General features: G+C 45.6%; 1 long non-coding RNA gene across 1 annotated transcript; it reads left to right on the forward strand.

Annotated features, from left to right (window-relative positions):
• The first annotated feature begins 9,276 nt into the window (after positions 1-9,276).
• On the forward strand, positions 9,277-12,799 carry LOC147828634 (uncharacterized). The gene is made up of 3 exons (XR_015450437.1): positions 9,277-9,456; positions 12,211-12,279; positions 12,626-12,799. It is a non-coding gene; the product is annotated as an uncharacterized LOC147828634 (long non-coding RNA).
• Positions 12,800-27,466: the final 14,667 nt, after the last annotated feature.

Raw genomic sequence — 27,466 nt, forward strand, 5'->3', positions numbered from 1 at the left:
TATAGGCTTTGTCTTGTTTGATCTCAGAATAACCCTCTTATCATTCCTGTTCTGTAGAGAGGGGGGAAACAGGCCCAAAGAGGCTAAGGGATTTGCCTGAGATCCTGTAACTAGGAAGTAAGCAAGCCAGATGTACACACCAGATCGCCTGTCGTTTGGGCTTGTAGCGGGTGTTCTTAGTGCTGCTCACACTTCTGGGTGAGAGCAGAGCGGAGGAAAGGGCATGCGAACGGCAGGTGAAGGGGCAGCCATGGGTGGGGTGGTCAGAGAGGTGGCAGAGTCCAGCTGGAGCGGTGCTGGGAAGGCTGGAGAGCTTTTTCTCTCTGGGCTGGGCGGCCTTAGGCTAGATGGGGCCTGTTTAGTATTCCTTGGCAGGACAGAGCCATGTTATTGCCCAGTCCTGTAGGGTACCTCTTGCTTCCCAGTCTGCAATGGTGACCTTTGACAGTACGGTCAAAACCTTTGCTATCCAGGCTAGATAGTATTTTAAGCTTTGTATACCACATATGAACTGTTACTCCTTTTTAAGAATGATAGGTCTCCCATCACCTCAGCAGCTATTATGCATAGTGGCTGCCTTCTTCCTATCGTACCTTGCCCCCTCCCCTGTGTGGCGTCACGCCAAGATGGTTGCTCCCACCAAAGAACAAACCCTTCTTCCCAGCATGCCCCTGTTCCCACCTAGAGAGTAACCTAATACTCACTCACCTCTTACCATCTAGTGACATCACCGGGTCCTCCATTCCCTAGCTACTACCTCACTCAACCCCACCTCAGCTCCTACAAGCCCCACTCCCACTCCTATAAAAGGCACTTGCTGTCCTGGCCATATTGCTTTTGTCTCTCCTTTGTTCAGAGACAGCCCGGCAGATCTGTTCCCCTAATAAAGGCTTGTTGTGGCCTCGTCCATGGTTTTCGGCCTTTTACCTGACAAAGAACTCTTCAGAAATGTAAATTCCATTCTTCACTCACTGATGGTACAAAACAATCTACAGGCCAGATTTGGCCCCTGGGTCATGATTTGCTGAATCCTATCCAAGATACAAAGCAGTTGCTGTCCCCTAAGATTGTACTTGGCAGTACTCACATATCTAGAACACTGAGCAAGATTTTGTCTCAAGCTCTGACCTTTGGGAAGTAGGCAGAAGCGGTGACCACTCCCAATATACACCCTTCAGTTTTTGTGAAAAGCTCACATTCACACATCACAGTTTTGAGAAAATAGCTAAAACAGTAATTTTTGTGTGTGGTTTTTGGTGGTACTGAGGATTAAACCCAGCTTCCTACTGAGCTACATCTGTGGCCCACTTTTTATTTTGAGATGGTCTTGCTAAGTCACTGAGTAGACCAGGCTGGGCTCAACCTCGCCAGCCTCCCAGAGTGTGGGGATTACAGGAGTGCACCACTATGCCCAGTTTTAAAGAATAGTTTTGTCTGGGCATGGTGCTGCACACCTGTAATCCCAGCACTGGGAGGCTGAGGCAGGAGGGTCACTGAATTCAAGGCCAGCTTGAGTCACATAGTTCAGAACCAGCCTGACTACACAGTGAGACCCTGTCTCAAAAAACTTTTAAAGAGGGCTGGGGATTTAGCTCAGTGGTTCCGTCGCCTGCCTCGCAAGTGCAAGGTCCCAAGTTCGATCCCCAGTACCAAAGAAAAAACTTTAAAAAAAAGATTTTTGTAGGGCCTAGGATTTAGCTCAGTGGTGCTGCTACCTGCCTTGCAAGCACAAGGTCCTGGGTTCGATCTCCAGTACTACAAAGAAAAAGTTTGGGGTTTTTTTGGTACCAGGGTTCGAACTCAGGACCTTGCACTTGCGAGGCAGGTGGTGGCACCACTGAGCTAAATTCCCAGCCCCAAAAGAAAAGGTTTTTATAAACAAAACTATCATAGATTCATAAATTATTTTCAAAAGAAACTTCCAGCTGAATTTGAGCCCATCTAAGATGAAGTGAAGCAGTTTTTATAAAACTTCTATGCACAAATTCATTTTTTTCCCAACCAAGTTTTAAGAAAATAGGTATTAAGAATAGTTTTAGGGCTGGGAATGTAGCTCAGTGGTTCCACACTTGCCTTACAAGCGCAAGATGCTGAGTTCAATCCCCAGTACTAAAAAACAAAACAAAACAATATTTTGGAAACAAGCTCTGAAAAATAATTTCTCAACATGAGTTTGAGCAAGATGAGCTGAACCCCAGTAATTATTGTGCGAAGGTCTTCAGATCGGCGAGTTCTCAAAGCTGCCTTCTCACGCGAGTTTGTACAGACCTAGCTGCAAAAGCAGTCTTGTGAAAAGAAAGTCCAATTCAAGAATCCTCAGCAGTAACTAAGTGTGGTTTTGCCTGCTGGGGCACTAGGGATTGAACCCAGCCTCTCTACCTCTGAGTACATCCCCACCTCCTTTATTTTGTCTCAGGTTTTCACTGAGTTGCCCAGACTGAATTGTGATAGCTGGGAGTATAGGTGTGCACTAACACGCCTGGCCCAATGTGAGTTAGAGAAAAGTCAAGGTTCTGGTTCTGACAAAGATTTTAAAACCACCACTCCTGTCCCACTGATGACAACTCAGTGAGAAAAAGTCCAGAGAACTGCTGAGGCCTGCGGACCAGAAGCAGGCAGATTAGGGACAGCTACAACCTGAAGGAAGCCATATAGGGCTTTCCTGGTATCTCCTTTTTCAAGGATAGTATCCTGGGGTCAGGCTGCAAAAGCTCCAAAAGAAAACCCATGGTGGATCTGACCAGAGGACCAGGAGCAGGACCTGTGAGCTGGGAGCATGGTAGCAGAGCCCATTTCTTTTTCTCTCCCAGGACAGGCAGAGCAGTGTGGCTCTGCCGGCTGAAACTGTTTTGGACGAGTAAGGAACGGGGACACTTGCCTGAAGAAGTAGGGGAATCACCACTTTATTTTCCTCTTCCTGGTTTTGCCTAAGGGTGAACCCTGACCACAGGGCTGTAACTGGTGGTGGCACAGGCAGTGGAACTTTGGAGCAGTTCCTCTGGGCCAGAGGTCAGTTCACAACACTCCATAAGGTAAACACACATGAAGGGAAGGAAACGACAGCAGTTCAGCAGATTGCCAGTAAGATTCAGGCAAACTAAATCCATCAGCATATTAAAAGGATTGGACCATAACCACATAGAATTTATCTCAGGAATACAAGAGAGTTCAGCATGAGGAAAGCAATGTAAATGCACATTAGCAGAGCCAAGGAGAATCTTACATAGTTCCCTCGATGCAAAAATAAATAAACTGACAAAATCCAACATCCTATCATGATTTAAAAAAAAAATGCACATCTATAATCTCAGCATTCTGAGAGCCTGAAACAGGAGGAGTGCAGGTTTGTGCCCAGCCTAGGCAGCATTTTAGCAAGACCCTGTCTCAAAAAGGGCTGGGAATGTAGCTCAGTATGAAGGTCCTGGGTTCGATCCCCAGGATGGGTGGGTAAAAGACTAGGAATGAAAGGGAACTTCCTTAACATGATAAAGGCTGTTTATGAAGAATTCACAGCTGATGCACTTGGGTAAGAGACTACAAACTTTTCCCCTAGGACCAGGAATAAGAGACAAGCTTGCCTGCTTTCACCATTGCTAGTCAGCATTGTACAGGAACTTAGAGCCAGAGTAGTTAGACGAGAAAAAGAAGGGGATCCATGTTGGAAAGGAAGAGGTAGAACTATTTGCAAATGATATGACCCTGTATATAGAAAACCACAAGCCTTGGGAGTGTAGTTCAGTTGTAGAGCACTTGCTTAGCATACATGACACAGGGCCCTGAATTCAGTCCCCAGAACTGCAAAAGAAAAAAAGCTAGGGATTGTGACACACACCTGGAATACCAGCTGCACAGGAGGTAGAAGCAGAAGGAAGATCACAAGTTTGAGGTGACCTTGGACAAATTAGCAAGACACCCCCCATCAAAAAAAAAAAAAGAAACAGAAGTAAGAAGTGCTCTAAAGATGTCACAAGAAGGGATGGGGATTTAGCTCAGTGGTTCCACCACCTGCCTCAAAAGCACAAGTTGCCAAGTTCGATCCCCGGTACCAAAAAAAAAGATTCCACAAGAAGTCTACTGCAGACTTGAATCCAGCAAAGTTACAGAATCAAAGATCAACACAAGAATCAGTTGTGTGTGCATGCAAGGACACTAAGTGTAGAAGGCAACTGTGTGGAATGGAAGAATCTTGGCGAGATGTGTCCAATAAGGAAATCATATCCAGAGTATCTAGAGAGCCAGAAAGGAACAGCCCCACTTCAGAATGGACAAAGGGGGCAGGGGATATTGCTCAGTGGTACCGCGCCTGCCTTGAAAGAGAGAGGTGCTGAGTTCGATCCCCAGTACCAAAAAAAAAAGAAGGGACAAAGGACTTGAAGATATTTCTTTAAAGGAGCTGTGGAGTTGTCCTGTGACCCAGCAAGTCCCCTCCTCCTGTACACCCGAAGGAATTAAAGACGGACTCACCCAGTTACATGTCCACAGTGTTCACAGCAGAAGTGCAGTAGCAGGAGGTTGGAACCCACCTCCCCATCAGCTGTGGAATGGAGAGGCAGATGTGGTTCGTGCATACAGTGGATTACTGGCCTGGAGAGGGTTAAATTCTGATGTGTGCCATACACACACAGACCTTGGAAACCTGCCGAGGGAGAAGCCAGGCAGAAAACAGTGTCCTATGATTTCACTTTTATGAATTGACTAGAATGGGCAAAATTATGAAGAAAAGAGGTTACCAGGGGCTGGGGGCAGGGAAATAGGAAATTATTGCTTAGTTGTCAGAGATTCTGTTCTGGGTAATAGGAAATTGTTGGAAATAGTGCTACAGTTTACCCAACATGATGAGTGTGCTTAATGCCACAGTTGTGCACCTAAAAACCCTAAAGCCAGGCTTAGCGGAGCAGGCCTGTTGTCTCAACATTTAGGAGGCCAAGACAGGAGGATCACTTGAACCTAGGAGTTCAAGATGAGCCCTGTCAACATAGTAAGATGCTCATCTCAATTTTTAAAAAGCCATGCATAGTGGTGCACCTGTAATCCTGGCACTCGGGAGGCTGAGGCAGGAGAATCACTGTGAGTTCAAGGCCAGCCTGAAGTACATAGAGAGACCTTGTCTCAAAAAGAGAAAAAGTTAAAAATAGTAAGCTTTATGTTATACATATTTTACCACAATGAAATGTAATGACGACCTAAATGAAAAAAAGGGTTTTTTTATACTGGGGATCAAACTCAGGACTTCATGCTTGCCAAGCAGGCACTATGGCACTGAGCTAAATCCCTGGCAAAATGAAAAAAAATCCTTTTTTAAAAGGCAAGGTCTGGCTATGTAGTTCAAATTGGCCTTGAACTTACTATGTAGCCCAGGCTGGCCTTGAACTCATGGTGATCCTCCTGCCTTAGCCTCCCAAGCGCTGGGATTACATGTGTGCACCACCGTGCCCAGTATAATTTTTAAAATTCTAAAAAACCATTAAAAGAAGCATGACCCACAGACCTGACAATGGAACAGACTAGAGGATGCAGAAATAACTGTAAACATACTCAGCCACCTTATCTTTGACAAAGATGCCAAACACCTTCATTGGAAGAAAGCCTCTTTAATAAATGGTATTGGAGAAACTGGCTTTCCACATGCCAAAGATTAAACTAGACCCGAATCTTTCAGCACACAATAACCTAAAATTGAAATGGATCAGAGATCTAAATATTAAAACAGAAACACTAGATCTGCTGAAAGAGAGAATAGGTAGAACACTTGAGGACGTAGGAGTAGACAAAAACTTCATGAACAAAACCCAGACTGCTCAGGAAATACTACAAAGAATCAACTGGGATCTCATCTTATTAAAAAGCTTTTGCATAGCAAGAGAAACCACCAACAGAGTGAAGAGACAACCCACAATGTGGGGAAAATTTTTTTACCAGCTGTTCATCAGATAAAAGACTAATATCAGAATATATAAAGAATTTTTTTAAAAATCAGACCCCCCAAATTTAAAGACTAAATCCAAAAATGGGCATCTGGCTGGGGATTTAGCTCAGTGGTTTGGCCGCCTGCCTCAAAAGCGCAAGGTCCCGAGTTCCATTCCCGGGACCAGAAAAAACACACAACAAAAACAGACAAAAATGGGCATCTGAAATGAAAGACACTTCTCAGATAAAGAATTAGAAATGGCAAATATATATAAAATATTCGACATCACTGGTCATCTGAGAGATGCAAATTAAAACAATGCTGAGATTCCATCTCACTCCAGAAAGAATGGCTGTTATCAAGAAATCAACCAATAACAGGGCCAGTGATTTAGCTCAGTGGTTCCGCTGCCTGCCTTGAAGCGCAAGGTCCTGAGTTCAATCCCCAGTACCAAAAAATAAAAAAAGAGAGAAAGAAAGAAATCAATCAATAACAAATGCTGGAATGGCTGTGGGGAAAAAAGAACTCTTCTCCACTGCTGGTGGGAGTGCAGACTGATGTGACCACTGTGGAAATCAGTGTGGAGATTCCTCAAAAAACTAAAACTAGAGGTTCCATTTGACCCAGCTATTCCTTTACTATCTTCCTGACATAATTCAAAGCATCATATCACAGTGATATATCCACATCCATGTATATAGCAGCAGCACAGTTTGCAATAGCTAAATCTTTGAAACAGCCCAAATGCCCACCAACTGACAGATGGATAAAGAAGTTCTGTTTTTTCTTTGGTACCGGGGATTGAACTCCTGACCTTGCACTTTCGAGGCAGGTGCCGGAACCACTGAGCGAAATACCCAGCAAGAAGTTGTGTTTTTTAATACAATGGCATACTACTCTGCCATAAAGAAGGATGAGCTTGAGACATTTCTAGCTAAATGGATGCACCTTGAGACCATACTCTTAAATGAAATAAATTGGACACACGTGTAAATACCACACTGTTTCTCTGGTCTGAGAAACAAAGTGGAAATAAGGACTAAAGTGTATAATAGATACTGTGAAGTGGGAAGAAAGTGTCCAAAAGGAAAGGGGAACAAGGGAGGAGGGGGAAAGGGAAGGGACCCAAAAAACCAGTGAAAATAGAAGGAAAAAATGGAAACAAAGGTTTTGTACACAGGGAGGGAGGAAGGGGACTTGGGGGGAGGGGAGCATGGGGAAAAAAGAGGTGGGAGGTATGGTGTACGGGTGCAAATTCCCTGCCATGAGTGTTATTAGTACGTACGCCTAAAATGCACCAATAAATGTGCGAGGAGGAGGAGGAGGACGACGACGACGACGACGAGGAGGACGACGACGACGAGGAGGAGGACGACGACCACGACGGAAGAGAAGAGCAGCAGCACGACCCACAGGACCTGCCAGCGGCGGGAACCAGAGCGCCAGCCGTGCTGCCTTCTGCCTGCATGGGAGGGGCCACGGTGAGGGACACAGGGCCACCAGCACTTGGCTGGGACACCTCTGGTGTGCGGTCACCTCAGGCTCACCCAGCGGAACCGGAGCCGGAACCGAGAGGAGAGGACGCCGAGCTGGAAGCAGAGCACGTCCCAGGTGCGAACGCCCTCTGCTTCAGGGCAGCCTTCAGGAGCGCTGCAGCCATCAGACTAGCTCCTGCCGGGAGAGCAGGAGAGCGGGAGAGCGCGAAGCTGGGCCTGTCGGTGTCAGATGCGGCCCTCCCTGAGGAGGGAGAAGCCCTCACCGTCAGGAGCTTTTGCCTGTGGGAAGAGTAAGGGTCTGTCGCTCATCTCTAACGTTTACAGGGCAGTTGACCGTTCCTCACCAGCGCCCAACATCCTGCTAACCGTCCCTAAATATTTAACCTATTGAATCCAGGTTTTTTTCTCAATATTTCATTTAAAATGAAGTAAAAAAAAAAATTAGAAAACTGCTAAAAAAAAATTGTGGAGGAAATCTTCACGACCATGAACCAAGTAAAGATTTATTGGCTATAATACCAAAATTATGATCCATAAAAGAATAAAAGAACTTGGACCTCATTAAAATTAAGGTTTTTTGCCATGCTGGAGGTTGAAGCTAGAGCCTGAGCCACACGAGCTGGGTAAAGCTCTTTACACTGAGCTGCCGCTCCAGCCTTTTCTTTTTCTCTTTTTTTTGGTATCGGGAATCAAATTTGGGACCTTGCGCTTGCGAGGCAGGCGTCAGCGCCACTGAGCTAAATCCCCGGCCCTAGTTTCACGTTATTAATGGAGAAACGCGGGATCCCGCTGCACACACATGAGAACATCTCGAGTTAAGCTGATCGCTCCGGGTCGGGGAGGGTGTGCAGAACCCGGGTCGGCCAGTGTGCAGTGGGACGGCCACTCGGAAAGCAGCTTTCTGCTTTCTTAGGAAGTTAAACGTGGACGCTCAGGAGCGCCAAGGACGCCCGATACAGCGTCTGACTCGCTCCCTGCCCGTCCTGGGGCTGGCAGCAGCCCTGGCATCGTGGTGCGGGAGAAGCAGGGCCAGAACCCGCTGCGGTTCCCCTTCCGCCCCTGGGTGCTTGTGTGGTGGAGTGGATCTCCCACTGTCACTTCCTCAGGACTATGGTCACACACTGGCACACCGTAAGATTTGATGAAGGCTGTCATAGTATGATTTGTAAAAGGAAAAGACAGCTTAAGAATTTGATATAAGGGGCCAGGGATTTAGCTCAGTGGTTCTGGCGCCTGTCTCGCAAGCGCAAGGTCCCGAATTCGATCCCTGACACCAAAAAACCCCCACAAAAAACAGTTTGACATAAGTCTGACTACGTGTACACGCCTGCAGTTCCAGGTACTCAGGAGGCTGAGGCAGGAAGATTACTTGAGACCACAAGTTCAAGGCTGGCCTGGCCAACACACCAAGGCCCTATTTAAAACAAATGAAAAATCGTAGAGCACTGACCTAACAGACATGAGGCCCGGAATTGAATCACCAGCAGTGCAAAGTGTAAGGTATACTTACATTTTCATGAACATCGGGGATCGCACTGCTTAAGGCCACACCGCCGTAAATATAGAGAGCGTACGATGCTGCTGCCTGAAGGGACTCCCAGTGTTGTAGTCGAGCTTCCCACATTTTCCAGAACCCAGGCAGTTCTTACCCGTGGACCGCTCCCCTCTAGTCGGGAAGAGGTGCCGTGTGCTCTTCCTGCTGCAGATGGCACTGCCTGGCGTCCTCGCGAAGGCAGCCGGAGTGTGAGCCCTGGAGGGTCAGAGCAGAGCATGCCGTCCTGAGCTCAGAACAAGACGTCAGGATTGTGAGAAGCCGCGGACGTTTACAGTCACGTGTCCGATACGCACCTGGGGCCCGAGGTTCAGTGTAGCCTCCTTCAGGGCAGAGCGGTCACGTGACCCACACCTTGGCCGTGCCTGTTTGGGACAGCGGCCATGCCAGACCGAGTCTCCAAAGACGGCTGGAGATGAAGCTCCAAGTGAAGGCCCTGGGCTCAGTCCCCAGTGCCCCGCACACAAGCGTGCGGGCCCGCACTCAGGCACAAGCTACAGGTTCGTGCTGGGGGTAGCTCAGTGGTAGAGCGCTTGTCTAGAGTGCATGGGGCTCTGGGTCCAATCTCCAGAATCACAAAACCAAAAAATCTGGGGGTCTGATTAAAGTCAAGCCCCTACCTCCCCCGAGGCAGCCCTGGGCTTGCGGGAATGTGGGGTGTGGGGGAAGGGCCTGCAGGCCTCAGTGTGGACTCTGCAGGAACCCGGACCATGCCCCGAGTGACATGTCAAAGGAAAACTATTTTCTCCTTCTCCTCCATCTCCCTCGGGGTTGCTGTGTGATAGAAATGAATAAATGTGATCTCAGCCCCTCATCCCTCAGCCGGCTGGGGCCTGTGGGGCGCTGGCGTGCGCGGTTCTGCTTCACAGTGTGAGGAGGCTCGCGTCAGGGCCGCGGCACAGGCCTTGCGGAGGGCAGGGAGTACTGGGCTGGCCAGCGTAGGCGCCTAGCCGTTAGCCGGGGAGGCGAGGCGGCGCACACTTGGATCCCGCGCTAGGGAGCCAGAGGCTCAAGGACGCCAAGTTCAAGTTCCACCTGGGCGACTTAACGAGATCTTGTCTCGAGATTTAAAATAAAAAGGGCCGGATATGGCAGAGTCCCTTCCGTGTGCAGGGCCTGGGTGTGACTCACGCCGAGCAGACTGTGGCCGCTGCCAGTGCAGTCTCAGGACGGCTTCGGGGGGCCAGGCTCCCTGGGAGTCCTGTCCCCGACCTGACTGAGTCTCCTCCCTTCTGGTACTTCAGGCTCCTCACCTCTCACACCACTGGGATAGTGTCCGTAGGATGGAAACCAGACTTGTTCTGGTGGCTCCTGTGTTCAACCGAAATTATTCAATTTTTTAAAACTTAAAATTGTTCCCAGGCAGCTGGGCATGGTGGTTCATGGTTGTAATCCCAGCACTTGGGAGGCTGAGCCAGGAGAATCGCTGTGAGTTTGAGGGCAGCCTGAACTACACGGTTAGACCCTGTCTCCCTCCCAAAAGTAAGACTTACTCAGTATCTCACCAATCTGCTGTCTGTCTCATAGATTTCTGTCTTCAGGATACTGAAGTTTATGTAAATAGAATAATATAATAGTCACGTTTTGTGTCTGGCTTTTTTCATTTAGCTTGTTTTGGAGGCTCTTCTACATTATAGCCCATATCAGTATTTCATTTTTATGGCTGAACATTATTCCACTAACCAGTATATACCTCAAGTTGCTTATCAGTTCATTCATTGATGACCATTTGAGCTGTCTCCACCTTGATATTAACTTTACCCATTATCTCTTTGTTCTCACCAAAACCTTTTCTTGTGTGTGTGCTAGGGATCAAACCCATGCTGGGAGGCTTAGGCAAGAGGACTGCAAGTTTGAACCCAACTTGGGCAATTAAGTGAGACTCTGGCTTAAAATCTCTGTCTCACAATAAAAAATAACAAAAAGGCTGCAGATGTAGCTCAGTGCAAAGGCCCTGGGTTCAATTCCCAGAGCTGCAAAAAAAAAAAAAGGAGGGAGTGGGGAAACTAAGGCTCAGAACATTCAAGTGACGGGCCTGGGGTGCTCAGGGAGGGACTGCAGTAGGTGGGTGCTAGGGCTTCCCAGACCTGAGGGGCCTCCTCACTGCACCCACCGATGAGGACATCTGATCCTGATTGCTTAGGCTCCAGCTGCCTTTCAGTTCCCTCCACTGTTTGGTCACCGTCAGCTGCCCTGGGCAGTTCCTGGCATGTTACACAGTGGCAGTCTCAGGGGCAGCTGCCCAAGGCCCCCTTGCTTGTGGCCACAGTCACAGGATCACAAAGGTCAGGCGAGGTGAAATGGGAGTCAGAGCCAGGCATGGGTGCAACTGCCAGTACCCCAGCACCCAGAGGCTGAGGCAGGAGGGTGGCAGAGAGCTCCAGGCCAGACTAGCTACACAGGGAGATCCTGTTTCCAAAAAAATAAAGGTGTTAGGAAATTGGAAACTCAAGCTCATCCAGATACAAGTTTTTGAAAATTCTAATTTTGGGCCAGGGATTTAGCTCAGTGGTTTCACCGCCTGCTGTGCAAGTGCAAGGACCCAAGTTTGATCCCTGGTACCAAAAAAAAAGAAAAGAAAGAAAAGAAAATTCTAATTTTCACTTAAAAATAGATTTTTATCACTGGCAACAAACATTGCCAGTTATTATTCTTGACATGAAAGACTGGTTAGTTCATTTAAAAAAATGTCTACCTGATACCCAAGTTTGAAGAATAATACGCTTTTATTTTTGTGTCATTTCTTTTTCTTTTTCTTTCTTTTTTTTTAGAGACAGGGTTTTGCCATATAGTTCAAGCTGGTCTCTCCCTTTTTTTTTTTTGGTACCGGGGATTGAACTCGGGACCTTGCGCTTGTGGGGCAGGCAGCAGAACCAGTGAGCTACATCCCCGGCTACTTTTTTATTCTTATAAGTGAAAACAGCGTTCATTCCATGCTTCCTATTTGACATGCAGAATATTTTTAAAAATGTATTCAAGCTGGCTTAGTGGCATATTCCTATAATCCCAGCACTCTGGGAGGCTGAGGCAGGAGGACTGCAAGTTTAAGTCCAGCCTGGGCAATTTAGTGAGACCCTGTCTCAAAATAAAGGGGTGTGGCTCGGCGAGAAAGCATCCCCAGTGACCCGGGGTGGGGGGAGTGTACTGAGGGGTTGAGATTTAATGGCAGTGTTCATTTTACTGCTTCAAAAGGGCACTCAGAAGTGAAAGTGCTTTGTTTATTTTCTTGTTTTCTGGGTACTCACTGGTGCTAGTTCCCGGTGTATTTATTGCCTCAGCTCGGGATCCGTCCTCCAGTCCACTGGCTCCTACGCGAGGCACCGGTAAGTACTTCTCCAGGAGAGGGCGCTGCAGCGGGAGATCTGCTCTCGCGATTCCCAGGCGCCCGCCTCTGCCTGCTGGGTGTGGACTGGCTATGGCCGGATATTTTTTGAATTGTCTTTTAATCACACTTAATAGTGGTCTCTTGTAAATAGTCCATCATTCTTTAAGTTAAAGCTTCCCTGCCTGATTACTGTGCGGGAGGAGCCAGGTGCTGTGACACACGCCTGTTATCCCAGCTACTGTGAGGCTGAGGCAGGAGGATCATTTCTGCGAAGGAGTTCAGGAACTGGCCAGGATAGCATAATGAGGCTGTTTCTTAGTAAATTACTGTGGTTCGTGTCTCAGGCCTGGATCCAACTGATGTGAAGTGGGTCCCACGTGTGCAGACTGGAGGTGGAGGCTCGGGGCAGAGCTGGCACTGGTCCGTCCGGTCAGGCCCTTGGGACTGAGCAAGTGCTGATCTCCGCAGCGGGGAGGAATGGGGATCCGAACGCCCGGCATGCACGGCATCACCATGAGCCAAGCTGTCGCCCACAGCTTGTTTGGATTAAAGAACCCACTACAGCAGGAGCCTGGGCGCACAGCTGGGTCCGTGAGGCGACCACAGGCGGTGGCGGGGGAACAGGCCTTCCTGTGTGCAGAGGGGAAAGACACCCGGCCCTCAGCGCCCAGCCCGTCCTGAGCTGAGAACCAGAGACTCCACCACAACTCTACGGTATTTGTTGGTTCTTGTAGCCATTACAGCTGTTTTGGCTGAAAATAAAAATACAGCAATTATATGGAAGAGTCCTGCTTCCAAGACGGAGTAACAGCAACCAGATTTACCCTCCCAGGACGGAGTAGAACTGCCTCTGTTCACGGAGTACAAGGCCATCCTCACACGGAAGCCACAAATGCTCGCGGAACTAGCAAGAAAAACAGTCTTGCTCCGGTGGCCAAACACCTACCTGAGTCTCCACAGTGGAGCGCTCTGTTCTCGCTCCCAGTTTTTAGATCTCAGTCAGCAAAAACCCAGAGTCCCTTCCCTGAAGGGAAATTCCGGTCTCCAGGTTTTTTTGTTTTTGTTTTGTGGTACTAGTGATGGAACCCAGCGCCCCCACATTGGGCTGGCTTGCTTTCTCCTTCCTTTCCCTCTGTCTCTCCTTCTCTTCCTTCCTTCCTTCCGACTGGGCTCCAGAGTACTGGGATTCCTGTGGCCCATTTGCTAGAGTAAGGAAAAAACTCGCTAACTCCAAATTGATGCTAATTCCTGGCTTCCACAATGCCGTGTGCCTGCAGGCAAAGCTGGAGCTGTGCTGGCCGCAGGTCGGGTCCAGAGAGCGCAGCTCCAGCCCGGGGTGTTCAGTCCCCTCTCAGGTCTGGAGCTCAGAGCTGGAGCGGAAGCCTATGGTGGTGGCTGGAAGCCACCCCAGCTCTCTGGCCCGGAGTGGGAGAGTCACCGTAGAAAGTGCTGTGCGGGAGCTCCTGAAACGCCTATCCTTGTCTAAATAGTTAAGCAGAGGCGATATCACACCCCGGAGCACGGCTGAGGCCAGCCGCCCTCACAGCCGTGAATGGCAGCGTCTGGCGGTGCGGAAACTGGTTTCTGGAGTGACTTGCAGTGTGTTGCGCTCAGCTGGACGGTGACTATGGTGGCAGCCCTGTCTCGAGGTGCACGGTGTCCTGACTGAAACAACTCCACGTGGTTCCTGGTGTGCGATAACTCACGAAAGGCTCAGGTGAGAAGCTGGGTGTATCGGGGTGCAGTGGCACATGCCTGTGATCTCAGCACTCAAGGAGGCTGAAGCAGGAGGATCTCAGTGAGTTGCAGGTCAGCCTGAACTACATAGGAAGACCCTGTGTCAAAAAACCAAAAACAAAGAGAAGAATCTGGGTGTGGTAGTGCAAACCTGTAATCCCTGCACTCTGAGAGGCTGAGGCAGGATTGCAAACCCAGAGCCCATTCTTGGCAATTTAGCGATTTAACTAAAAAGGGCTGTGAATGTAGCTCAGTGCAAAGGCCCTGGGTTAAACCCCCAAGTACCTGAAAAAAGACAAAAACAAAATAGATTTGAGAGACTACCCTTGGAAACTTCAAAAGGATAGGGTTCTATTTTGAATGAATTCTTTTTTTTTTTTTGGTACCGGGGATCAAACTTGGGTCCTTGCGCTTGCAAGGCAGGTGGCAGAACCACTGAGCTAAATCCCCAACCCGACAGGGTTCTATTTTACTAGATGGGGGGTTGTGTTTTATTTTTTGTTAGTATTTTATTTATTTTTGTGGTACTGGGGATTGAACCCAGAGCCTCGTACACGATAGGCAAGTGCTTTACCCTGAGTGACATTCCTAGCCCTTTCTGTTTATTTTTTTCACTTTGAGACAGGGTTTCACTAAGTTGTGCAGGCTGACCCTCAGACTTTCCATCCTTTTTTTTTTTTTTTTTTTGATTTTGGTTTTTTCGAGACAGGGTCTCACAGTGTAGTCCAGGCTGGCCTAGAACTTGTAGCTCCTCCTGCCTCAGGCTCCCAAGTGCTATATTACAGAACTTTCCATCCTCCTGCCTCAACCTCCTGAGTAACTGAATACAGGTGTGCACCACTGCACCAGATATATGTTAGTGAGAGACCGTTGTGTATCCTGTCTCCTCTATAGCTAGAACACGAGTCAGAACCAAGGGGTAGGAATGAATCTTGTTCTCACTTCTATACTTAATAATTCTGTGTAGCATTTTTGTTCCCATCTTCAACTTCTTTTTGTTGTTGTTGTTTGTTTGTTTTCTTTTGTTTTTGAGACAAGATCTCACTGTGTAGTCACAGTGATCCTCCTGCCTCAGCCTCCCGAGTGCAGGATTACTGGCGAATGCCCCCATGCCCAGTTTCCATCTTGTCCATTTAGAGCTCTACTGATGTGGAGGTCTGAGGCCCCAAGGGAGGACTTCTTCCAGGTGACACATAAAGGTTCCATTGAATTGCAGGCTGAGACATCGCCTGGCCATTTGGGACCTTGTCGGCACTGAGCAAAGTGCAGACAAAGGGCCTCCTTTGCTGGCTGAGTCACTGAACTCTGACAGACAGGGGGACACTTGGAGCGAAGGAGACCCTGTAGTGAGCTGGGGCTCCCTGAGACCTTTCGAGGCCTGCAGCACACAGGAAGGCAGGGAGGGGGGCCAGAGTGAAGCACTGGGTCACCAGAGCTGCACGGGGGCCAAGCACTGACTAGCTGGAGAGCTTGGAGGGTGAGGCCGGGCGCTTCCCCGTGACACATCCGTGGGTGTGCTTTAAGCAAAACATGTATTGGTACATTTTAGATACACATAATGATCACATTCACAATAGGGAATTTGTATCTGGACATGACATATCTTCCTGCTTCTTTTTTTCCCATTCCCCTCCCTTCAACCCCTCTTCCCCTCCTTATTTACAGAAGCTTTGTTCCATTTTTTCTTCTATTCTCTTTTTTTCTTGTCCCTTCTTTCCTTTCCCCCTCCTCCCTCCCTTGTTCCCCTTCTCATTTGAACATTTTATTTCCCAATATCTAGTATACATTTTAGTCCTTATTTCCACTTTCAATTTCTCACACCAGAGAAACAATTTGGTATTTAAACATGTGTCCGATTTATTTCACTTAAGAGTATGGTCTCAAGATGCATTCATTTAGCTAAAAATATCTCAAGCTCATCCTTTTTTTTTGGTACTGGGGCTTGGACTTGGGTTCTTGCACTTGCACAGCAGGCGGTGAAACCACTGAGCTAAGTCCCCAGCCCAAGCTCATCCTTCTTTATGGCAGGGTAGTACTCCATTGTAAAAAAAACCCCAAAAAACCACATCTTTTTTTTTTTTTTTTGGTACCAGGGAATGAACTCGGGACCTTGCACTAGTGAGGCAGGTGGTGGAACCACTGAGCTAAATCCCCACCCCAAACCACATCATTTTATGCACTCATCTGTTGATGAGCATTTGGATTGTTTCCAAGATTTAGCTATTGCAAACTGTGCTGCTATACACATGGATGTGCATATATCACTGTAAAATGATGCTTTTAATTCTTTTGGGAAGATGCCAAAAAGTGGAATAGCTAGGTCAAATGGAACCTCTAGTTTTAGATTTCTGAGGTATCTCCACACTGATTTCCATAGTGGTTGCACCAATCTGCACTCCCACCAACAGTGGAGAAGGGTTCCTTTCTTCCCACAGCCTTACCAGAATTTGTTATTGACTGATTTCTTGATAATAGCCATTCCTCCTGGAGTGAGATAGAATCTCAGTGTTGTTTTTGTTTTTGTTTTGTTTTGTTTTGTTTTTTGGTACCAGGGATTGAATTCAGGACCTTGCGCTTGCAAAGCAGGTGGTGGAACCACTGAGCTAAATCCCCGGGCCTCTTAGTGTTGTTGTAATTTTCATCTCTCAGATAACCAGTGATGTTTAATTTTTTTCATGTTTATTTGCCATTTCTAATTCTTCATCTAAGAAGTGTCTATTCATTTCAGATGCCCACTTTTGAATTGGGTCTTTAAATTTGGAGGGTCTGGTTTTTTGGTTTTTTGGTTTTGTTTTAGTTCTTTTTATATTCTAGGTAGTAGTCCTTTTTTTGAGCAACAGCTGGCAAAAACTTTGGGTTATCTCTTCACTCTGTTGATGGGGGTTTTTTTGGGTTTTTTTGGTACCAGGCATCAAACTCAGGTCCTTGCGCTTGCACAGTAGGCAGCGAAACCACTGAGCTAAATCCCCAGCCCCAGTTGATGGTTTCTTTTGCTGTACAAAAGCTTTTTTATTTTGGTACTGGGGATTGAACTCAGGACCTCGCGCTTTTGAGGCAGGCACCAGAACCACTGAGCTAAATTCCCGGCACCAAAAGCTTTTAATTAGCTGAGATCCCAGTTGTTGATTTTTCATGATATTTCTTGTTCAATCCGGGTTTTGTTCATAAAGTCTTTGCCTACACCAATGTCTTGGGAATTCACCACTTTAAATTTCCTTCAGAAGACTGCTTTTATTGTAGTTCATAAATTCTAGAAGGTTGTATAGGCATTATTGTTTAATTGTAGAAACTAGTTTCTTCTTTAATTTCATCTGTGACCCATTGGTTGTTCAGGAGGGTGTTATTTAATTTCTTTTCTTCTTTTTTCTTTTTTGGTACCAGGAATTGAACTCAGGACCTTATCCTTGTGAGACAGGTGCAGCACCACTGAGCTATATCCCTGGCCCAAATTTCCATGTGTTTATGAAGTTTTTGTGGTTTCTTTGGCAATTGATGGCCAATTTCATTGAACTATGGCCTGAAAATATGGATGGGATAATTTTAATTCCTTTGCATTTATTTCATCATGTTCTATGGCTAGTATGTAGTCTATTTTGGAAAATGTTCATGTGCAGCTGAGAAGAATGTGTATTCTGATGTTATGTGTATTTGGATGTATACTCTGTAGACATCTACTAAGTCCATTTATTCAAAAGTTTGGTTCAGTTATGACATTTCTGTGTTGATTTTTTGTCTAATTATTCTATTTGTGCCAGTGGGATATTGAGGTCTGTGGTTATTTGATTTTTCATGTCCATTAATATCTGTTTTATATAGTTGGGTGCACTAGTATTTGGTGCATATATATTTATGATTATTATCTCTTCCTCTTGCATTGTTCCCTTTACAAGGATGTAGTAACCTTCTTTGTCTCTTTTTTTTTCAGGTACCAGGGATTGAACTCAGGTCCTTGTGCTTGTGAGGCAGGCAGCAGAACCACTGAGCTAAATCCCCAGTCCTTCTTTGTCTCTCTTAATAGTCTTGGCTTGAAATCCACTTTGTCTGCAAATAAGATAGCAACTCCTGCTTTTTTCCAGTTTCCTGTTTCATGGAATATTGTTTTCCATCCCTTGACTTTCAGTCTGTGAATTTCTTTTTGAATCAAATGTTTCTTGTATGCAGCATATTGTTGGATCTGGCTTCTTGATTAATTCTGCCAGTTTATTTCTTTTGATTGGTGAATTGAGACCATTTACATTGATGGTTATACTTGATAGATATTGACTTATTCTTGTTATGTTATTTTCTTGTTTTTGGTTCCCTTTTCCCCCCTTCTCTTTAATTACTTGCCTTTCCTGTTAGATTCATTCTGTTGGGATTCATGGAGTTGTAGTCCTCATTCTCTTTTTTGTTTTGTTTTGTTTTGTTTTGGTACCAGGGATTGAACTTGGGTCCTTGTGCTTGTGAGGCAGGTGGCGGAACCACTGAGCTAAGTCCCTGGCCCCTCATTATCTCTTTCTAGAATGTCCTCCAGAACATTGTGGAGCTGGTTTGGTGGTCATGAATATCTTCAGGTGTTCTTTGTCATGAAAGTACCTTATTTCTCCATCAATTTTGAAAGATAGTTTTGCAGGGTATGTCAATCTGGGTTGGAGGTTGTTTTCTTTCTTTCTTTTGGTACCAAGGATCAAACTCAGGACCTTGCACTTTCAAGGCAGGCAGCAGCACCACTGAGCTAAATCCCCAGCCCTGGAGGTTGTTTTCTTTTAGAGTTTGAAGTACTTCACGCCAAGATTTCCTTGATTTGCAGGTTTGTGTTGAAAAGTCTGCTGTGATTCTGATGGGCTTTCCTTTATAGGTGATTTGTTTCTTTTTTCTAACATCTTTTAATATTATGTTCTTGTGTTGAATTTCTGGAATCTTGATTACTGTGTGTCTTGGTGTAGATTTTTTTTTTTTGGATCATGGGTAATTGGAGTTTAATATGCCTCACTTATCTGTTTGTGAAATTCTTCTTCCCTGCTTTGGAAGGTTTTTGTCATTACTTCTATGAACAGGTTTTTTTTTATGTCATTTGGACTATTTCCTGCTTTTTCCTTGACTCCAATCAATCTTATGTTATTCTTCTTTGCATCATCTAGCAGCTGTTGGATTGATTTTTTTTGTGGTCCCTTGGTGTTTTTTTTGTTTGTTTGGTTGGTTTTTTTTGGTACCAGGGATCGAACTCGGGTCCTTGCACTTGCGAGGCAGGCAACGGAACCACTGAGCTAAATCCCTGGCCCTGTCCCTTGCTTTTTAAAGAAATCTTTCTTTGCATGATTGCAATCCTGTCTTCTATATCTGATATTCTGTCCTCATATTGGCTCATTCTGCTGCCTGTACTTTCAGTGGAATTTTGAATCTCCTGGGTATTTGTTTGAATCTATTTCATGGATTCCATTTCATTCCTATGTTGGGCATTCATGGTTTCCATCATTTTCCTAAGCTTCTCTATTTTTTTATCTATATCTGTTGTATAGTCACTGATCATATCTTTTTTATCTGAGAAACTGTTTCTGATTTGATTTTTTTTTCTTGAGCCTCATTCATCTGCTTTGTTACTTCTGCTGCTACCACTTCAGAGAGTCCAGACGGGTGGACTGCAGCTTCAAGATGTAATCAAAGTCACTTGAGGTCACCTTTTCTCCCCTTGCCTGTTTTCCTTTTCGGGCTCCTCACTCATAGAGTCCTAAGAGTCTTAAAGACACTGTAAATTCATAAATTCAGGTGGTGTTTTTCTTCCAATACTGTAAATTTATAAATTCTAACAATGCCTACTCTCAAAAACAAAAACAGTACCAATAATTGGGTACCGTAGCTCTAGAATTCAAACACCTGTAAATGGTTTGTGTTTTAACCTAAGTTGGTAAAGTCAGTTTTTGCTTTAGACTGCTATGGGCAACCTGACCTTAAGCAGATGATGGTAGGGAAACAGTAACTAACTCATGTGTGCATACTTGCACTGTTCACATGGAGGACACTGAGGAGCACACAGCACCCAGCCCGGCCTGCACACGCCTCCTGCTCCAGTGCCCTGACCTAAGAACACCTTTGGTTCCATCTCATCCAACTGCCTACCTCCTGCCAGGGTGCCGGAAATGCGTTCCCACCTGCTGCGGTACAGAAGGAACCTGCATAGGGCAAAGTGGGGTCCCCGTCCCTTCTTCAGCAGAGACCCCTCAGACCGTCTGGAGACAACGCAGTGTGAAGAGCCGTGTCTCATCTGTTTTGTTGTTCTGTCTTCCACCTTCCAGGCTCTGGTGCCCCTGTCTACTCTCCACTTCCATGAAATCAACTTTGTAGCTTTCGTAACTTTTCTTCTGTATTTTTCAGAACTACTTCTCATTTCCAGCAGTGATCTAATTTGGCCCCTTCAAAATTCAGAGTAAAATTCACTCATTCACTCACCAGCATTAACGCTCTGTACAATAAAATGTGGATCCAGAGCTGAATGGTGAAGACTGCAGTTGGCATTATCCATACCTTTGGTTACTCAGCTTCAGTAGGCATCTTTCTACACATGAGGACACCTGCACAACCATGAAACAACTCTTGTTTTGACCACATAAAATACAGCCATCAGCTGCCACAGTGGCACATACTTGTAATCCCAGCTACTCGGGAGGCTGAGGCAGGAGCATCACAAATTTGAGTAAGACCACGTCTCAAAGCAAAATTTATTTATTTATTTAATGGTGGCAACAGTATTTAATGTTTTTTAGAGGTAGGAAAAAAAAGCCAGAAGAGTAGGGAGAGAAAGTAAGTTCTGCAAAATAAGCTTGGGCCAAATAAAAGTAGGAAAAAATAAAAATACACATTACAGCGAAGGGTGAGCTACCATGAAGAGACTATCCTCAAAACAAAACTTGAAAGGGTCAGTCCTTAGCACCACAAATAACTACACATCATACTATAGCTATACATAGCTACCCTTCATATAAATGAAGTTTTCTCTAAAGGAAGAGTCTCACAGTCCAAAAGTCAGTCATGGTCTGCAACCTAAACATTAAATTGTAAAATTGACCTTCAATAACATAAAAAATAAAGATGAAGCCAAGCATGGCATTCCACATCTGTGATCCCAGCCCTCTAGAAGGCTGAGCCATGAAGATCCTAAGTTTAAGCCCAGTCCAGGCCACTTAGCAACTTAGTGAGATGCTGTCTCAGAATTAAGAATACAAAAAAGAGCTGAGGATGTAGTGCAGTGTAACAGTCCTGGGTTCAATTTCCAGTGCTGGAGGGGAAAAAAAATGATTTGCACATACAAATCAACACATGACAGCCAGACATGGTGGCACACGCCTGCATTCCCAGCACTCTGGAGGCTGAGGCAGGAGGATCTCTGTGTCTTTCAAGCCCGGCCTGAATGACACAGTGAGACCCTGTCTCAAAAAACAAATCAGCCAGGGATTTAGCTCAGTGGTGCTACACCTGCCTTGTAAGTATAAGGTCCTGAATCAACACCAACTTCTGGGAAGATGGTGGAGTGGTAAACAGGAAAACAGCCTCTCTGAGATTTGGTTCCAGACGCTGGAATAAAGCAATGTGAGGAAGAGGAGGGCAGTGGGTCCTCAGGACCTAGCAAGGATCTGAAGTGAGAATTGAAGCCCCTGGGGAGAGCAAGGAGAGAGACTTCAATGAAGAAGAAGGAGACAGCAAGGGGTGCTTTCTCCTTGAGCCCTGACTCACTGCATGAGAAAGGCAGCTCAAACATGCAGATGCATGGTGACTACTGGTGACCCCAAAGGCCTCCATGGAGAAATGCACCAGTGGAATGGAGCAGTGGACTACAGTGGCTGGTGAGTTATTTGGGTTCAGCTATTCCCTTAGAGAGGGTGATTGGTCGCTCACCATCTTAGAGAGGGGCCAACTAAGCTCAGAACTCAGAGCAACTGCTGGCTTCATCAGGAACTGAGCTCAAGTCGGCAGGAGATCAAGGAGCTGAGTTCAAGCCCACAGGAGACACATGGAGTGTTGCAGGCTGAACAAACTGGGTTCCAGCCTCATAGCGAGAAACTACCCTCAGGGCCGGGGATTTAGCTCAGTGGTTCCGTCGCTTGGCTTGCAAGCACAAGGACCCAAGTTCAAGCCCTGGTACCAAAAAAAAAACAAACAGAAACTACCCTCAGCTTCAGAATTAAAGGTGCAGGCTTGCTGGGATTATCCACTACCTCATTGTAAATCTATGGCTGGCTTGCTGGGATTAATCAACATGGATTAGGACTTGTCTGTCCACTTTGTCTACCAGGGACAGCAGAGACAGAACTTGAAGTGGACTTTTTTCCCCTCATTTTCTTGTTTTTGTTTTGCTTTGTTTTCTTGATTATTTGTTCCTGTTTTTATGCAAGTGTGAATATGGAGTGTTTTTTGGTTATTGTTTTTCTGTTCTGCTCTTATTTTTCTTTCTTCTCTTTTCCTCGTCTTCACCAGTTTCCCAAAGTTTGCATAATTTTCCTTTGTTCTCAGCCTTGCTTCTAATCTCTTTCTCTTCTTCTATTTCTCTATTTTTTTCTCCTAACCTTTAAAAAAATTTCTCTACTGAGGGTAAAATCACTATATTGAGGGCATATATACTGTATACATTTTTCTGGTTTGTTTTAGATTTTGTTATATAACCACAAATCTAGTTCATATGGTTCAAGATGGAAAACTAATAGTTACCACAGTTTGTCATTTTCCTTTTTTTGGTACTGGAAATCGAACTTGGGACCTTTTGTTTGTGAGCCAGGTGCCAGAACCACTGAGCTAAATCCCCGGCCCCAGTTTGTCATTTTCTAATACTGTTTTTGTTTTTGAGAGTGTCATTAAATTTTATGAATTTATAGTATTGGAAGAAAAACAGAGTCTGAATTTATGAACTGATAGTGTCTTTAAGACTCTTAGGACTTTATGAGTGAGGAGCCCAGAAGGAAAACAGGCGAGGGGATAAAAGGTGTTGTGACTTCAAGTGACTTTGATTACACCTTGAAGCTGTGGTTTTCTCAAAGCTAGAGCTGCCTCCAAACTCATTTCTGTGGGGTATGGTGGTGAATCTCTGTAATCCTAGCACTTGGAAGGCTGAGGCAGGAGGATTGCCAGATGTTCAAGGCCAGCCTGGGCTACATAGGGAGACCCTGTCTCAAACAAAATAAATTCATTTTGTCAAATTACAATCTCCTTGTCACCTTTCTACCTAGTCTGGTTTCTCCTGTCCTACCTGAGGGCAGTGTTTGGAAGGCAAGATGTTGCTTGTGGCTGTGGGCCCCCAGCGTGCACCACCCTGGGGGCCTCAATGCCAGACTCTGCTCTACTTGGTGAAGGTGAGCAGCCCACCAGGGCTTCCTCCAAACCACAGCTGCCCACTGGTGGCCTGCAGACCTGTTATATGCCACAAAAGATGTTCTCACCTCCAAATTGGAAACTTTCAGTTTTGAAGTCTGGATTTCTAGTTTTTCACAGATTTCTGTTTCCACAGATACATCCCACCCAGCCTCGAGGGGTCGGCGCTGAGAAGCACCCCCGGGTCCCTTTCCCCTCTAACACTGGGATTTAGCTCAGTGGTTTCACCACCTGCTGCGCAAGTGCAAGGACCTGAGTTCGATCCCTGGTACCCCCCCAAAAAAAAAATTTTGACATTTAGAATTGAACCTAGGGGCTCATACATGCTAAGCACATGCTCAACACTGAGCTATACCAGCTGACCCTTCTTTAAAACAACTCAGATTCCATCTTACTCCACAAAGAATGGCCATCATCAAGAAATCTAATCACAAATCCTGGAGAGGCTTCGGGGAAAAAGAAAGCCCTCTAGACTGTTGGTAGGAATGTAAACTGGTACAACCACTATGGAAATCAGTACAGGTATTCATCAAAAAGCTAAAAATAGAAATTCCATTCTACTCAGCTATTCCTCCTTTGGGTATTTTCCCAAAAAAGTTAGAGACATCGTGATACATACCCACTCATGTTTACAGCAGCACAATTCATAATAGCTAAATCTTGGAAGTGGCCTATATGTCCATCAACAGATGAGTGTATAAAGAAAATGTTTTACACACAAGGGAGAAGAACTTTGCCATGAAGAAGGATGTGAGTCATTTGTAGGAAAATGGATGAACCTTGGACCATAATGTTGTGAAATAAATCAGACACACAAGCTTAAATATCGCATGGTTTCTCTTATACGAGAAACCCAAAGTATAAATAATGTAAAGAGCAAAATAAAAGATAAGTGATAGGAAACAAGGAAGTAGATCTTTTCCAAATGGGAAGCAATCTAGGGATGGAGGAAGGGGAGTGAATTGTGATATGTTATATACTTAGCAGCAAATTCCCACAGCAAATGTGGTCATGTCCTGCAAACGTGCATTAATTGTCTAAAGCTGTAAAAATGTTTGACACAGAAGAACTGCACATATGTGGAGTACGGTGTGATAACCCCGTATGTGTGTACAATTACACGCCTGTAATCCCAGCACTCACTCGGGAGGCTGAGGCAGGAAGCCAGCCTTGGGCTCCATAGTTGAAGGGCAAACTCAGATACAGAGAGACCCCGTCTCAAAAAAAGTCTAATACAAGAGCTCCAGAATAGCATTTACCTGGATTCACCAGTTAACATTTTGCCACATTTGTGATATCCATGCTCTTTTTCAGTGCTGGGATTGAATGCAGGGCCTTGCACACCCTAAACGTGGTTCACCGAGCTACACACCAGCCTTACACATTTTCTTGTCACTTGGGAATCGGTTACAAAGCTCATGCTCCTCTGGCCCACACTTCAGTGGATATTTGCTAAGAATATATACTTACACATACATGATGGCTAGCACATGTTTAGCAAGTTTATCGTGAACCCTGTTTATTGTTTATTTAGGGGTACTGGGGATTAAACCCCAGCCTTCCTTTGCACTGAGCTGTAGCCCCAGCCACCCCAACCCTTTGAGGCAAGGACTTGCTAAATTGCCCACGCTGGGCTTCAATTCAGGTCCTCCTGCCTCAGTGTCCCAGAATTCTGGGATTACAGGCATGCACAACCATGCCAAGCTAATGCTTTATATCCCTTTTCATTAGCATGTTTTCGGTGCAGTTTCCATTCCTTCTGTGGCACTGGTACATGTACCTAACAGATCTGAATTCTTTTTCATGCCCTTTCCCTCCCCTCCATCTCTTGAACCCCTTTTGAGAAAGATCTTTTATTTTGCTCTTTATTTATAATTTGGGTTTCTCATATAAGAGAAACCATGTACTATTAAAGCTTGCCACATGCCTACAGTCCCATCACTTGAGAGGCTGAGGAAGGAGGATCACTGAGTTCAAGGCCAGCCTGAACTATATACCCAGATCCTGTCTCAAAAAATGCCCCCCAAAATATGTATTTACACACAATGTACACATATGTGGAAAAACTGATGTACCTTAAGACCATAAGTAACATAAATCAGATACACAAGCTTTTTTCTTTTTTGCATTTTTTGAGTCAGAGTCTGGCTATGTAGTTTAGGCTGGCCTTGAACTATGTAGCCCAGGCTGGCCTCGAATGTGCCGCAATCCTCTCGCCTCAGCCTCCCAAGTGCTGGGATCTCAGGCGCATACCACCACACCCAGTCACATTCTTTTTATCCATTTACCTGTTGATGGACACACAGGCTGCTTCCAAGATTTAGCTACTATGCATTGTGCAGCTATAAACACAGGTGTGCATGGATCACTGTAATATGATAACTTTAACTCTTTCAGGAAGATACCTAGAAGGGGAACACCTGGGTAAAATGGAATTTCTTTTTATGCCATGTAAAACCTGAAGGCATTAAAATTTATTAAATGATGCAATAACAACAGAATTCTTTATTTACAATAGCGTTGACATCAAATAATAGCATCAGCAAAGCAATATTAACTTGCATAAATGTATTTAAAATTTCTCTGAATATATCTTTTGCATAGACTGCTCACACTAGAAATACAAACATCAATGCAGATGCACAAAGCGATGTTGAGTCAACTGGTTTTCTTTTGGTTTTGGGGTACTGGGGGTCAAACTTGGTACCTTGCGCTTGCATGGCAGGCGCAGGAACCAGAGCTAAATCCCCAGCCCCCGAGTCAACTGTTTTTGAAAATAAATCACACCCTGAAACACTGTAAGCTTTCTCCTGAAGAACCATAGTTTATATATTGCTTTATTTTACCCTTGTATAAATGGAGTTTGTAGTTTTAGTCTTGAGGACTCTCCGTGTTCCTTTCCATGTTGGCTGTACTAGTTTACATTCCCCCCAACAGTGCAGAGGTTCCTTTGTCCCCCACAGCCTTGCCAGCATTTGTTACTATTTGATATCTTGATGATAACCATTCTTTCTGGAGTAAGATGGGATCTCAGTGTTGTTTTAATTTGCATTTCTCTAATGGCCAGTGATGTTGAGTACATGTACTAATATTCGTTCATTTCTTCATGCATTTGTTGGCCATTTGTACTTTCTATATATTTGGGGGGGTGTTTTGAGATAGGGTCTATGTAGTTCAGGCTGGCCTTGAACTCAAAGTGATCCTCCTGCCTCAGCCTCTTAAATGCTGGGATTACAGGTGTGGGCCACCAGCCGAGCTATACTTTATATTCTTAGTTCATCAATTTTCTTCATAGTGTCTTTTCCAGCAAGTTTTTCCTGGTATAGAATCTTAGTTTGCATGAAGTATTTCTTTTAGTTTTTAGTCACTTTAGCCTCCTTTAACCTGGAGCCATTCCAGAAACTTTTTGTCTCAACTTTTGTGTTTTTTTTGGTACTGGGGATCGAACTTGGGACCTTATGCTTTCGAGGCAGGCGGCAGAACCACTGTGCTAAATCCCCGGCCCTGTCTGAACTTTCTTTTTGCTGTGTCAGGGACTGAACCCAGGACCTTCTGTCTCCTAGCTTTGCGTATTACCACTGAGCTACATCCCCAGCCGTTTTTCTTAATTATGATGCGTGTATGTCTATTAACCGTATGGACACATACACTGTTTTGTTTTTGGTAGATCAAACTTGGAACCTTGTGTTTGAGATGGACACATACACTGTTTTTATTCAATGAGTTGTCTAGGAACATACTCTCCATTGGGATCTTCCTGCTTCAGCCTCCCAGAGGGAGGGGATTACACCACGTCCTGGTTTGGAGCTAATCACTTTAATACTCAGCAAGAGGATAACGAGGATAAGGTGGACAACAGCACCTTTGGAACCCTGCCGCTTAAGAGAAGCCATTAGGGTTCACCAGCCTGGGGATTTTTTTCATCCAAGGCTCCGCCCATGGGTCGCCAAGTGGCGGAAGAATCTCACGCTGTGACGTGAAAATCGCACGCTGCGCGGAGGCGTCCGACGTTAATCAGGAGGGGTGGGTGGGCGGGGCCGCCGGCTCTTCCTCTCCGCTCGTTGGGCTCCGCCCCCAGCGCTTCTCACGCTCATTGTGAGGGGACCGCAGCC

This window comes from Heterocephalus glaber, unplaced genomic scaffold (assembly GCF_053883595.1).
Source record: "Heterocephalus glaber isolate CG9 unplaced genomic scaffold, H.glaber_assembly_v1.0 deba00000943, whole genome shotgun sequence".
Lineage (NCBI taxonomy): Eukaryota > Metazoa > Chordata > Mammalia > Rodentia > Bathyergidae > Heterocephalus > Heterocephalus glaber.